Source organism: Esox lucius, chromosome 12, assembly GCF_011004845.1.
Source record: "Esox lucius isolate fEsoLuc1 chromosome 12, fEsoLuc1.pri, whole genome shotgun sequence".
In the NCBI taxonomy this organism is placed as follows: domain Eukaryota; kingdom Metazoa; phylum Chordata; class Actinopteri; order Esociformes; family Esocidae; genus Esox; species Esox lucius.
This window is the reverse complement of record NC_047580.1, coordinates 34,239,602-34,254,092: the sequence shown is the minus strand read 5'-3', so window position 1 is coordinate 34,254,092 and position 14,491 is coordinate 34,239,602.

Here is a 14,491-nt window from a genome sequence, read left to right as displayed (position 1 = left end):
CCCTCTTCTATCTCTTCTATCTCTTCTATCTCTCCTTCCCCTCCTTTCTCCTCCCCTCCCCTTTTTTCACTTTTCATAACATATAATTTGGGCTTCCGCAGTGTGAAGTGTGTGTGTGTGTGTGTGTGTGTGTGATCACCCACGCACAACCACTGAGTCCTTGAGACAGAGTGTGTGGTAAAGGAGAAGAGAGGAAAGACCAGGGACACGGGGGCAGTGTCACCATCTCTGTAATCACTGTTCTCTCTCCATTCTCACGCCTCTGTCTCTCCTGTTCCTCTCTCCTTTTGTCAATTCCATTTCAATTAAAGGGCTTTATTGTTTACACCGCCACAGCAAGTGCGGAAAGAAGGAACATATAATAAATGAAAACATTGAATAAAAAAGATCAAATATCAAAAACTCGAAAACAAGTACAGAAGTAAAACAAGGACAAGGGCATTTTGGATGTTATATTATGGGCTTTGTGCAGTGTTGGAAATGTGCAAATAGTTACTAGTGAGAACGACATGGGCAGATAAATAAAGAAAAGAATATGAGTCATGTTCACAGTGTTGTTGGAGCTCCACTGGTTGCCCTTTCTTCATGCCAACGGGTCACACATCGTGCATGTGGGTGCATATTGATGTGTTTCCGTTAACGGAAACAGAGTTTGTCAAAGTTTGATTTGAATTCAGTGTATACCACTGTTCGAAACAGTTGGGTCACTTGGAAATGTAATTGTTTTCCATGAGAAAATACATGACATTTGTTTGAATAAGAAATAAAGCAAAATTAAAAGGATCTATAGTCATTATAATTTTTCTAATCTTCCTCTGTCCAGTGCCTGTGTTGTTTTGCCCCTCTTCATCTTTTCTTTTTATTGGCCAGTCTGAGATTTGGCTTTTTCTTTGCAAATGCCTTCATTTCACTGTTGACATTGAGACTGGTGTACTGTGGGTACTATTTAATGAAGCTGCCAGTTGAGGACCTGTGAGTCGTCTCTTCTCAAACTAGATTCTCTGATGTATTTTTCCTGTTGCTCAGTTGTAAACCGGGGCCTCCCACTCCTTTTTCTATTCTAGTTAGAGCCAGTTTGTGCTGTTCTGTGAAGGCAGTAGTACACAGTTTTGTACGAGAACTTCACTTTCTTGGTGACCCTAAACTTTTGAACCGTAGTGTATTTCTGGGTGAGTATTATCTGATGGGAAAATGTGTCTCGAATGTGGTCATAGATTTGTCAGGAGGTTAGGAAGTGCAGCTCAGATTCCATCTCATTTTGTTGGCAGTGTGCACATACTGTAGTCTGTGTCCTGTCCAGAGCCATTTCTGCTTGTGGCTGTGCTCACTGAGTCTGTACGTAATCAAAGTTTTGTTCAGGTATTCTGCCACTGTGTGCTCTCTGTTAAGGGCTAGGAAGCATACTGATTTGTTTTATTTTCTGGTTGATTCCTTTCAGTGTGTCAAATATTTCTCTTTGGGTTTTCTCGTTATTTGGTTTTCTCATTGCACAGTTCCTATCTGTTTTCTTTCTCCAAGACTCTGCATCACCACTACAAACGGTCGCCAGTTCAGTCAGCCTTCTTAGGTTCCCAAGAGCAGCCCACTTTATTACAGAGGCCAGCAGTTATTGTGTAAAACCTTTATTCCTTTACTCCTCTGCATTCTCTCTCCTTCTCTCTGTTATGCCGCGACGTATTTATCTGCCATCCATGTAATTACAAACAACAACACATCGTCTGGTGACTGATTTCTTCGTTCTGGTGTGTGGAGGACAGCACCACACACCAGATTTATCTTCACCACGCTAAATGACAGCCTCTCTCACCATGTGGCAGAGGAGCTATGAGAACTAACGGCCGGTCCCAAACAGCATCCTAGTCCCTATGAAGTGTGCTCATTTTGACCAGGACACGCATGGCTGGCTTGGCACTACACAGGGAATAGAGGGAAATTTGAGACACACTCTGAGAACTAAAGACAAAAATCCCTCTTTGTTTGCCTTAAGTGGTTTACACACACAGAAATGCAAGCAGGCGCACACACACAAACACAGGATGGTTTCCAGTGAGGAAAGAGAAGAGAGAGGCATGGAAAGACCATGAGAGGGTGGGGAAGAAAGAGGAGCCGGGCAAGAGGAGGCAGAAAGAGAGAAAGAGAAAGGAGGGAGGGGTGAGTGAGTGCATAGAGGATGAGGGCAAAGAGAGAGAAGGAGTTGGGGTGGGGGGTGTAAACTAAATAAAATGAAGAGGTGAAGGGAGTGAATACTGAGATATTATAATTAGTTGTTTTTCCCACTTGGCACTGTAATCACTTATTTCCGTGATATTAAACCCATTTGAAGACTGAGACTCAGAGAAAGTGACAAAGAGGAAGGCTTGCACAATGTTTCTAAATGACATTAATGACTCGTACTACAACACAACGCAAAACAAATAAAGTGTTTATATCTGAAGTAGGACAATCCCCGGCAATTAACAATGAGCAGCTCCACTCACACCCACTTAAAGGAAAGTGATTCTCAAACCTTCCATAACAAAGCCCTGATCTACAATGAGAAGCTACAGAAGAGTCTCCTGAACTTGTTTTAGGTCTCTGTTCACAAAAACCAACAGACCCAACAGAGCCCAAAGCAAAGCAACCTCGTTAGACCCAACCAAATTATGACAGAACAAAAAGACAACTATCTGGCGCATGAGAAAGAATCAACCAAAAACGGAAAACAAACTGGAATGCTACTTTGCCTCGAACAGAGATCACTCTGACCACTGTGACAGACTTCAGGAAAGACCCTGACTATGCACAGATTCAAAGAGCATGTCCTTGTTCCCAGTGGAAGGTCCCATGTAGTTTATTTGGAAGAGTGTGGTGCTTACAGTGCCTGGGTTGTGCATTTTATTCCTAAACATTGCTAGTTTCCAAAAAAAGGAAATCTATGCACTCATTGCATTACGTTTCTCTGGATAGGAGCATTTACTCATTGATGTCAGTGTAAATGTAGGACAGACTTTGTGCATATTACGTGCAAAATGAGATGGAAACTGAGCTGCACTTGCTAATCTTCTGCCAAATGTATGACAACATTAGGCAGAGTGGGAGAAAAGAGAAAGCGGTGGCGCAAGTAGGGGTAGAAGGACGTCATTTATTGTGTGTGTGTTCGTCCACCAACCACCCACACACCACAGGACACTTCAGGAAGAGTTATAGTTCTGGATGGAAATACAGGCACTTCCTGTTGTTGTTCATAATCTCCGTCCTCCTCACTGGAAATGAAGGAGCTCTGCAGGCAGTGTTAGGAGCTTTAAAGGCAAGAGTTAGAAGCGTATTTGACAACCTCTCCACCTATGTCCACCTATGTCCACCTATGTCCACCTATGTCCACCTATGTCCACCTATGTCCACCTATGTCCCGTGTTTGATGGCTTCGTAATTCCCTTGATGTTAACATCTTGCTGGAATGACTGCCATGACGCTAGGACGCTTAGCTTGTGTGGCTCTTGCATGTTGTATAAACAGCACATTCAACGCCCTATTATTATGTTGAGTCTGCTGAACTACCACAGTGTGTATCGGATTCTAACGATTCCTTATTTTAATTTCAGGTGAAAGGAAGCAGGAAACGGGCCGTGTTGTAGTCATCCGGCTCATTCAGCTCCTCCAGAACCAGCCTGCTGGCCCAGCTGTCAGTCTGAGGAGGGTCCCCAGAACCAGCCTGCTGGACCGGCTGTCAATCTGAGGAGGGACTCCAGAACCAGCCTGCTGGACCGGCTGTCAATCTGAGGAGGGACTCCAGAACCAGCCTGCTGGACCGACTGTCAGTCTGAAGAGGGACTCCAGAACCAGCCTGCTGGCCTGGCTGTCAGTCTAAGGAGGGACTCCAGAACCAGCCTGCTGGCCCAGCTCTCAGCCTAAAGGGGGACTCCAGAACCAGCCTGCTGGCCCTGCTGTCAGTCTGAAGAGGGACTCCTGAACCTGCCTGCTGGCCCTGCTGGCAGACTGAGGAGGGACTCCAGAGAGAAGACAGAGTTGTTCCTGTGGTGGTAGAAGTTCTCCACATATACATTGTGTCGGCATCACACACAGTAAAAGTAAAACACATTGTTGTCTGTTCTGCCGTCGTTAGTTCGGTTAAATGTTTTATGCTTGACAGTTTAAAACACACAATCCTTTACTCAACTAGGCATATAATGTCTCATTTCTCTCAAAATCCTGTGCCTAGACAAAGAACAAGAACCATTTCAGCCATAGTTGCCATTCACAAGAATAATGTTGTCAGTTTGTATTTTATTATAGGTTGTCAAACGGTTACTCCTCCCTCCCTCCCCTAGAGCTGCACCCTGGGACCTCTGTTGTGTGTGTGTTGTGTGTGTGTGTGGGTTGTGTGTGTGTGTGTTGTGTGTGTGAGTGTTGTGTGTGTGTGTGTGTTGTGTGTCCCCCTATGTATAGTAAAACCTGAATAATGTGACTCGTGGGAAATGTTTCGCGGTCCCCACGAATCAAAAGTCAATTTCTGGCTCAGGGTTTAGGTTTAGGGTCAAACATGCAATACATTTTATAGTTAGAATTGGGGTTTCTTTAAGATCCAGGCGTTGTTGAGGGTTAAGGTTAAGCATTACATCTAGGTAAGGTTTAGGCATAAATAATACTTTATTCAGGTTAGGTTTAGATAAAGGTTAGGATTAGCATTAGGGTTTGGGTTAAGAATAGGGCAAGGGACCATGCAATTTTGTTTTTCTTGTCCCCATAAGATACAAAAACCAGGAAGTGTGTGTGATTGTGTGTGAGTGTGTGTGTTTGTCTAAGAGCTGGGCAGGAGATGTTTAGCTAATTTCTTAATGCCATTGCACTTTGTCAACTCTAATGTATTCATGGCCTGCATGGAAAGACAGTAGTTAACAAGCTCATTAAGCTTATCAGGTACGCGAGCCACCTCATTAAGCTAATCAGGTACGCAAGCCACCTCATTAGACTCCATCACAGGCTAATGAGGCTGTAACAACCTGTAATAGATAGCCTGTCCAGGGCCAACACACAGGAGTCACTATGTAACACACAGGAGTCACTATGTAACACACAGGAGTCACTATGTAACACACAGGAGTCACTATTTAGCACATAGGAGTCACTATGTGGCACTCAGGGGTCACTATGTAACACACAGGAATAATTATGTAACATACAGGAGTCACTATGTAACACACAGGAGTCACTATGTAACACACAGGAATAATTATGTAACACACAGGAGTCACTATGTAACACACAGGAGTCACTATGTAACACACAGGAATAATTATGTAACACACAGGAGTCACTATGTAACACACAGGAATAATTATGTAACACACAGGAGTCACTATGTAACAGACAGGAGTCCCTATGTAACACACAGGAGTCAATATGTAACACACAAGAATAATTATGTAACACACAGGAGTCACTATGTAACATACAGGAGTCACTATGTAACATACAGGAGTCACTATGTAACACACAGGAATAATTATGTAACACACAGGAGTCACTATGTAACACACAGGAATAATTATGTAACACACAGGAGTCACTATGTAACACACAGGAGTCACTATGTAGCACACAGGAGTCACTATGTAACACACAGGAGTCACTATGTAACACACAGGAATAATTATGTAACACACAGGAGTCACTATGTTACAGACAAGAGTCCCTATGTAACACACAGGAGTCACTATGTAACACACATGAGTCACTATGTAGCACATAGGAGTCACTATGTAACACACATGAGTCACTATGTAACACACAGGAGTCACTATGTAACACATAGGAGTCACTATGTAACACACAGGAGTCACCATGTAACACACAGGAGTCACTATGTAACACACAGGAATCATTATGTAACATACAGGAGTCACTATGTAATACAGCAGAGGCAGCACACCAGATACACATTTGTGTGGAACCTGGGAGCCTGGGGCAGTATGGAACCTGGGGCAGTATGGAACCTGGGGGCCTGAGGCAGTGTGGAACCTGGGGGCCTGGGGCAGTGTGGAACCTGGGGCAGTATGGAACCTGGGGGCCTGAGGCAGTGTGGAACCTGGGGGCCTGGGGCAGTGTGGAACCTGGGAGTCTGGGGCAATGTGAAACCTGGGAGTCTGGGGCAGTGTGAAACCTGGGAACCTGGGGCAGTGTGGAGCCTGGGAAGCTGTGTGGAACATGGGGCTGTGTGGAACCAGGGGCAGTGTGGAACCTGGGAGCCTGGGGCTGGGGTAATGACTTTATACCTTCAATTGATGAATAACTATAGGATTGCGATCTACGATGATAAAGAATTTACACACATTTGATTTATGCTTATTAACCAAGAGACTAGTTTAGTGCCAAAGCATTTTTCCATCTGGGATTACATACCTGTATTACTTTGATTGATCAATAAAATCTGACTTTCTCCCAGTAATGCTTTCAGTGTGTTCACTGGGTTAAGCAATATCATTGTGTGTGTGTGCATGTGCACATGTGTGTGCGCTTGACAATGCCCAGGCTGTACCTAGTTTATTCTTGAGAAACGCTCTGTTACTCGCTCTCTCCCTCTCTCACTGTCTCCCTTGTTGTCTCACTCTCCTTTTCTGTCCCTCTATATCTCCCATTTTCTGTCCCTCTATCTCTCCCCTTTTCTGTCCCTCTATCTCTCCCTCACTCTCCTTTTTTGTCCCTCTATCTCTCACTCACTCTCCTTTTCTGTCCCTCTATCTCTCCCTCACTCTCCTTTTTTGTCCCTTTATCTCTCCCTCACTCTCCTTTTCTGTCCCTCTATCTCTCCCTCACTCTCCTTTTCTGTCCCTCTATCTCTCCCTCACTCTCCTTTCCTGTCCCTCTATTTCTCCCTCACTCTCCTTTTCTGTCCCTCTATCTCTCCCTCACTCTCCTTTTCTGTCCCTCTATCTCTCCCTCACTCTCCTTTTCTGTCCCTCTATCTCTCTCCATTTCAGTCTCTTTCTGATTTCTCAGCTGCCTGGTCCTGCTTCCTCACCTTTGTTTGTACAGATCTATCCTGTTCCACACACACACACACACACCAAATCTTACCATCTCAAACGATCTCCTGAAAAAGACTGATAGAGAGGGACAGAGGGGGGAGAGACAAAAGCAGGGAAAAGGATACGATGTGAGGAGAGAGGGATTAAGAGAGAGGGAAGGAAAGAAGGAAAGACGGATGTCAGCTGTCAGACACATCTCAGATGAATCCCATTAAACCATCAGTGACATCATTGTCGTTGTTGGCATAGTGACGGTGAAACATTCCACCGATCCGAATTCCACCACACCCTCAGAGTGTCATCATGTCTATCGGTTCTGTCTGTCGGTTCTGTCTGTCGGTCGGTCCACTTTTCAGTCTGTCTGTTACTCTGTTCTTCACCTTCTTAGGCTACAATAACTACAGAGAAAAAAATACATGATATGTTGTGTCTGGAAGAAAACTAGAAACAATCAGATGTTTTGTGTATTTTTGTGGTGCTCTTTAACATCTAGTGAGGAAGTCTGAAGATCAAGGGGTGGTTCTAAACAGCTCCAGCTCATTGGTTGGCAAAGTTTAAAAAAACATACAGTACATACATACATACAGTGGGGAGAAGTATTTGATACACTGCCAATTTTGCAGGTTTTCCTACTTACAAAGCATGTAGAGATCTATAATTTTTATCATAGGTACACTTCAACTGTGAGAGACGGAATCTAAAACAAAAATCCAGAAAATCACATTGTATGATTTTTAAATAATTAATTTGCATTTTATTGCATGACATAAGTATTTGATCACCTACCAACCAGTAAGAATCCAGACTTTCACAGACCTGTTAGTTTTTCTTTAAGAAGCCCTCCTGTTCTCCACTCATTACCTGTATTAACTGCACCTGTTTGAACTCGTTACATGTATAAAAGACACCTGTCCACACACTCAATCAAACAGACACCAACCTCTCCACAATGGCCAAGACCAGAAATTGCAGACCTGCACAAGGCTGGGATGGGCTACAGGACAATAGGCAAGCAGCTTGGTGAGAAGGCAACAACTGTTGGCGCAATTATTAGAAAATGGAAGAAGTTCAAGATGACGTTCAATCTCCCTCGGTCTAGGGCTCCATGAAAGATCTCCCCTCGTGGGGCATCAATGATCATGAGGAAGGTGAGGGATCAGCCCAAAACTACATGGCAGGACCTGGTCAATGACCTGAAGACAACTGGGAGCACAGTCTCGAAGAAAACCATTAGTGACACACCACGCCGTCATGGATTAAAATCCTGCAAACAAACACACAACCAGGGCAACTAAGGAGTGGCTCCGTAAGACGCATCTCAAGGTCCTGGAGTGGTCTAGCCAGTCCCCAGACCTGAACCCAATAGAACATCTTTGGAGGGAGCTGAAAGTCCGTATTGCCCAGCAACAGCCCCGAAACCTGAAGGATCTGGATCTTCTGATCATGTCTTCTGATCATGTCTTGCATCGCCAAGGTTGTTGGTTTGATTCCTGCCTCTACATTTTATAAATGCATGTTCATCTCCTGTGAGAGGGAAGGAGAACACACGGATCGTGCAGTTTCATAAAATCAAACCAGTGAGGTGAAGGAATAAATTCCCTGTTCCACACATTCATTTCAGTTCTGTAAAACCCATTTCTACATATTTAATAACATTTAAATAAATGTGGGAGTAGTGGGTGCTGGTACTCCCGGCCTCGTTGGGTCTGGTTAACTAAGGACGTCTGGAACCGTCTACTTCCTCGTGGCCTTCATGGGTCTGGTGAACCATTGGAGGATGGATCTACAAGCCACAGACCCACTGCAGCCCTGTTGGCTTGGCAGAGTCCAGGCCCCAGAAACCATCACACAGCCCACTGACCACAGACACATCCAGGAAGGCAGTCCCGGACCCGTGCAGCCAGTCAGAACCCTGGACCGGTGCAGCCAGTCAGAACCCTGGACAGGTGCAGCCAGTCAGAACCCTGGACCGGTGCAGCCTGTCAGAACTCTGGACCGGAACAGCCAGTCAGAACCCTATGGAACCAGGCCTCAGATGTATCAGTGATTTCATGCAACACAGACCAGCGAAGCATGTGTCATGCCTTTTAGTCCCCGCTTGCATGTCTTTCCAGCATCCTGCCTACGTTTTGTTTAAGGTTCAGCTGATTTGGGTCAAAGGTGGCCTGTCAATGAGACAAAGTGCCTGGAGAGGGAAGGGGTTTTTCTGGGCATATGGACAGAATGCCTGAGGTCTGTTCTGGACATGTAAACAGTATATATATAGAGAAAGAATGGCTAGGGGATATCTGCTTCTGTAGATAAATGTGGAGAGAGAAAGAAAGAGAGATGGTGAAACAAAGCCAGAGACAGAGAGAAATAGACAGAGGGAGAGAGAGAGAAATAGACAGAGGGAGAGAGAGAGAAATAGAGAGAGAATGGATACTCCGTGAATGATATCATGTTCTGAACTGTGAGCTTCCTGTCCACACTCTGCCAGGGGAACTGTTCCTTCAGCAGGTGTAAACACACCACAGCTGTTCATTTATTTACCCTGTTTTCCTTCACTTCATTATTCATGTATTGTTTTCACACTGTCTGTCTGCCTGTCTGTCTGCTCGGTACTAATGCTGCACCTGTCTCTCTCTCGGCTCGGGTACTCATTTGGCACCTGTCTGTCAGTCTGTCCTCTCTGTACTCACACAAAACCTGTCTGACTGCTCTTTACTAATGTTGTACCTGTCTGTCTCTCTGCTGTGTACTCATACAACACCTGTCTCGCAGTTTGTCCTCTCTGTACTCACGCAGAACCTGTCTGTCTGCTCTGTACTCACGCAGAACCTGTCTGTCTGCTCTGTACTCATTCTGAACTTGTCTGTCTGCTCTGTATTCATTCTGAATGTGTCTGTCTGCTATGTACTCATTCTGAACCTGTCTGTCTGTCTCTACCCGTCTGTCTGTCTATCTGTCTGCCTGTCTGTCAGTACCATGTTCTTCACATCAGGACGGGGCTGCTATCTGGTGCTCAGCCAGGAAGAGGAAGGTTGTTATAGTGACAGATGGATGCGCAGTCTGAACACAGAAATATCATTTTCAAACTGTAAGGATTTATTGTATTATTATGATTTGACATGTTGCTGCTTGATATATTTTGATCCCTCTTCTTCTTCCTCTTCATATTCGTCTAGATAATGCAAAAAGGCCTAAAACATTTATTTTTTTAATGAATATGTTGGGTAGGTTCTGCAGATAACCACTAGATGTCAGAAGAGCAGTGTATGTAGAAACACCAGGCAAGGATGTCTCCTGTTGGCTCTCACCGTCATGACTGTAAGAATACAGTGTTCCTTCAAGAACATTAAAGTACTCTGTGGTCTTTGTCCAAATGGAATTCAGACCATGAAAGGTAACTATAGTGACCCAAATAATGTATGAGGTTCACCTCAGTCCTGTGTTAAAATATATGAGTTTCACCTCGACCCTGTCTTGATCTATAAGATTTACCTCTGTTCTGTATTGATGCACAAGGTTCACCTCAGTCCTATCTTAATACTTGAGGTTTACCTCATTCCTGTCTTGTTATATGATGTTTACCTCTGTCTTGTCTTGTTATATGAGGTTTACCTGACTCCTGTGTTGTTCTAAAAAATATACCTCATTCCTGTCTTGTTATATGTTGTTAACCTCATCCTTGGTCTTGTCATGTTTTATTAGGTTTACCTAGTTCTTGTTTTGTAATATGTTTACCTTGGTCTTGTCTTCTTATATGAGATTTAACTCGGTCCTGTCTTGATATATGAGGTTTACCTAGGTCTTGTTTTGTTATTTCATGTTCACATTGGCCTTGTCATGTTATATGAAGTTTACTTCATTCCTGTGTTGTTATATGAGGTTTACCTCAGTCCTGTCTTGCTATATGATGTTTACCTCGGTCTTATTATACAAGGTTTACTTCGTTCCTGTCTTATTATATTAAGTCTATCTTGGTCTTGTATTGTTATATGAGTTTGCCTAGTTCCTGTCTTGTAATATAATGGTTACCTCAGTCTTGTCTTGTCATATGAGGTTTACCTCAGTCCTGTCTTGGTGTTACTCAGTGGAGACAAAACCTCAGAGAGAAGGCTTGTTCTGTGTCATGTCACCTGACCTTGTGACCTATATTTGGAGCACTATGACATAATGAATGTGTATAATATCATGGTATCAGGAAGGTGATGTCACATCAGGGATGTAGGATTAGGCTAGGGGGTGAGGCCAGCACAAAAAATTCACATTCAAAAGGTGCTTTCAGGGCCTAATTATTCTAAATTCGCTTCATACCAAGGAGGCAGCGGCTTTGAATGAAAACCTCAGCAGCAATTACACGATACAAAACAAAGTTGTTCAGGTTTTTTTCAAAACACTTCTTTACTGGGTTAGAGCGGAAGTGATCCAGTATGAGAGCTTATTTCACCACAGCATTACAGCTGGGTGTTTCCTCACAGAGGGAAGAACAAGAAGCCACTGAGTGTGGTTTAGCTATTGTCACTTCAGCAGTGCCTACACCCAACTGGGAGACTCCACCTCCAGAGACCAAGTGTGTCCTCCACCTCCAGAGACCCAGTGTGTCCTCCACCTCCAGAGACCCAGTGTGTCCTCCACCTCCAGAGACCCAGTGTGTCCTCAACCACCATTCTTCACCATAGGGATGATATTAGCCAGGCAATGAGAGGTTCTTTGTTTTTATCATACGGCACACTTGGCATTCAGGCCTAAAAGTTGGGATTTGATCACATCAGACCAGATAGTATTTTTCCTTGTACACTAAGGTATGTTCGTTGTACACAGGTGGACTCCAATCAAACTCTAGAGACATCCCATGAATGATCAAAAGACACAGGTGTAACATGCATTTCAGGAAGACAGGACACAGGCACAGGGAGAACAGAGAACTTTAATTAAGAAACTCAACGGAACAAAAGGATGGTGATGAGGAACAAAGTTGAGGGCAACGAAGCAGGTGTCTGTGCTCAAATTGAGGGAGTGAGAGTGTGCTCTTATGGAGGGTTCGTGGGCGAGCTCTAATTGAGGAAGAGAGGGTGTGCTCTAATCAGGGGTGAGGGAGCGGGCTCTTATTGAAGGAGAGAGGGAGAGACTGATCTTTAATTAGAAATGGTTAAAATAATAATTTTTCCTTTCACTTTGCCCTTATGGGGTACTGTGTGTTGATTGATGGCAGAAATCTATTACAAATTAAGTCTATAACCCAATGACTTTACCCCCTTCTATTTTACCAGGTAAACTCATTGAGATACAATTCTCATTTGCATTGAAGACCTGACAAAAGGCATGACAATGTGAGATAGTCAGTTACCCACAAAATATGAAACATTAAATGGAGAAAAACAAAAGCGAAGTGGTCAGATGAATAGATTACACCAATAAATTACACCACATGAGGAGATAAACAGTGGGAAGAACAAGTATTTCATACACTGGCAATTTTGCATGTAGATGCCTGTAATTTCTATCACAGGTACACTTCAACTGTGGGAGACGGAATCTAAAACAAAAATCCAGAAAATCACATTGTATGTGTATCTTTAAATAATTAATATGCATTTTATTGCATGACATGAGTATTTGATCACCTACCAACCAGTAAGAATTCCGACTCTCACAGACCTGTTAGTTTTTCTTTAAGAAGCCCTCCTGTTCTCCACTCATTACCTGTATTAACTGCACCTGTTTGAACTTGTATTACATGTATAAAAGACACCTGTACAAACACTCAATCAAACAGACTCCAACCTCTCCACAATGGCCAAGACCTGAGAGCTGTGTAAGGACATCAGGGATAAAATTGTAGACCTGCACAAGGCTGGGATGGGCTACAGGACAATAGGCAAGCAGCTGGTGAGAAGGCAACAACTGTTGGCGCAATTATTAGAAAATGGAAGAAGTTCAAGATGACGTTAATCTCCCTCGGTCTGGGGCTCCATGCAAGATCTCATCTCGTGGGGCATCAATGATCATGAGGAAGGTGAGGGATCAGCCCAGAACTACACGGCAGGACCTGGTCAATGACCTGAAGAGAGCTGTGACCACAGTCTCAAAGAAAACCATTAGTAACACACCACGCCATCATGGATTAAAATTTTGCAGCGCACGCAAGGTCCCCCTGCTCAAGACAGCACATGTCCAGGCCCGTCTGAAGTTTGCCAATGATCTGGATGATCCAGAGGAGGAATAGGAGAAAGTCATGTGGTCTGAAGAGACAAAAATAGAGCTTTTTGGTCTAAACTCCACTCGCTGTGTTTGGAGGAAGAAGAAGGATGAGTACAACCCCAAAAACACCATCTCAACCGTGAAGCATGGAGGTGGAAACATCATTCTTTAGGGATGCTTTTCTGAAAGGGGACAGGACGACTGCACCGTATTGAGGGGAGGATGGATGGGGCCTTGTATCACGAGATCTTGTCCAACAACCTCCTTCCCTCAGTAAGAGCATTGAAGATGGGTCGTAGCTGGGTCTTCCAGCATGACAGCGACCCGAAACACACAGCCAGGGCAACTAAAGAGTGGCTCCGTAAGAAGCATCTCAAGGTCCTGGAGTGGCCTAGCCAGTCTCCAGACCTGAACCCAATAGAAAATCTTTGGAGGGAGCTGAAAGTCCGTATTGCCCAGCGACAGCCCTGAAACCTGAAGGATCTGGAGAAGGTCTGTATGGAGGAGTGGGCCAAAATCCCTGCTGCAGTGTGTGCAAACCTGGTCAAGAACAACAGGAAACGTATGGTCTCTGTAATTGCAAACAAAGGTTTCTGTACCAAATATTAAGTTCTGCTTTTCTGATGTATCAAATACTTGTCATGCAATAAAATGCAAATTAATTACTTAAAAATCATACAATGTGAATTTCTGGATTTTGGTTTCAGAAAACCTGCAAAATCGGCAGTGTATCAAATACTGGTTCTCCCCACTGTAGCTTACCTTTTCAGTTTGTTCATAGTGAAGGTTATTCAGAACCTGCAGATTTTTTCTGGTGTGTCTAATTGTTCTTTTTTTGTTCTTTTTTATGATTTGGTTATTTGGCAGTAGTTGTGTTGGTGCCCCCTCCCCCCACTCTATTTAATGTCCTTCATTCCCCATCTCTCCCCAAATCTCTTTACTTCCTTAGTTTTTATTGCTCTCTCCCTTTCTTCCTCTCTTTCTCTCTATTCCATTTTACCTCTCTATGTATTCCGTTTCTCTTTCCCGTTTCAGTTTCACAAAAAAATGTCTTCCTTTTCTCTTTTCTCTTTCTCTCTGTAGTCTCTGGTGGGTTGAAAATTACTATTCTCTTCCACACCAATGCTCTGATGGGAGTTTGTGGCATGCACACTAGCCTCACACACACTACACCACGATGCAGCCCCCCCCCCCCCCCCCCCACACACACACACACACACAAACACACACAGAGAAAGCCATGTGAGTCATTTACCACCATTGCTCTGTATTAGGTGTAAAGGAACAATGTACAGTGGAGA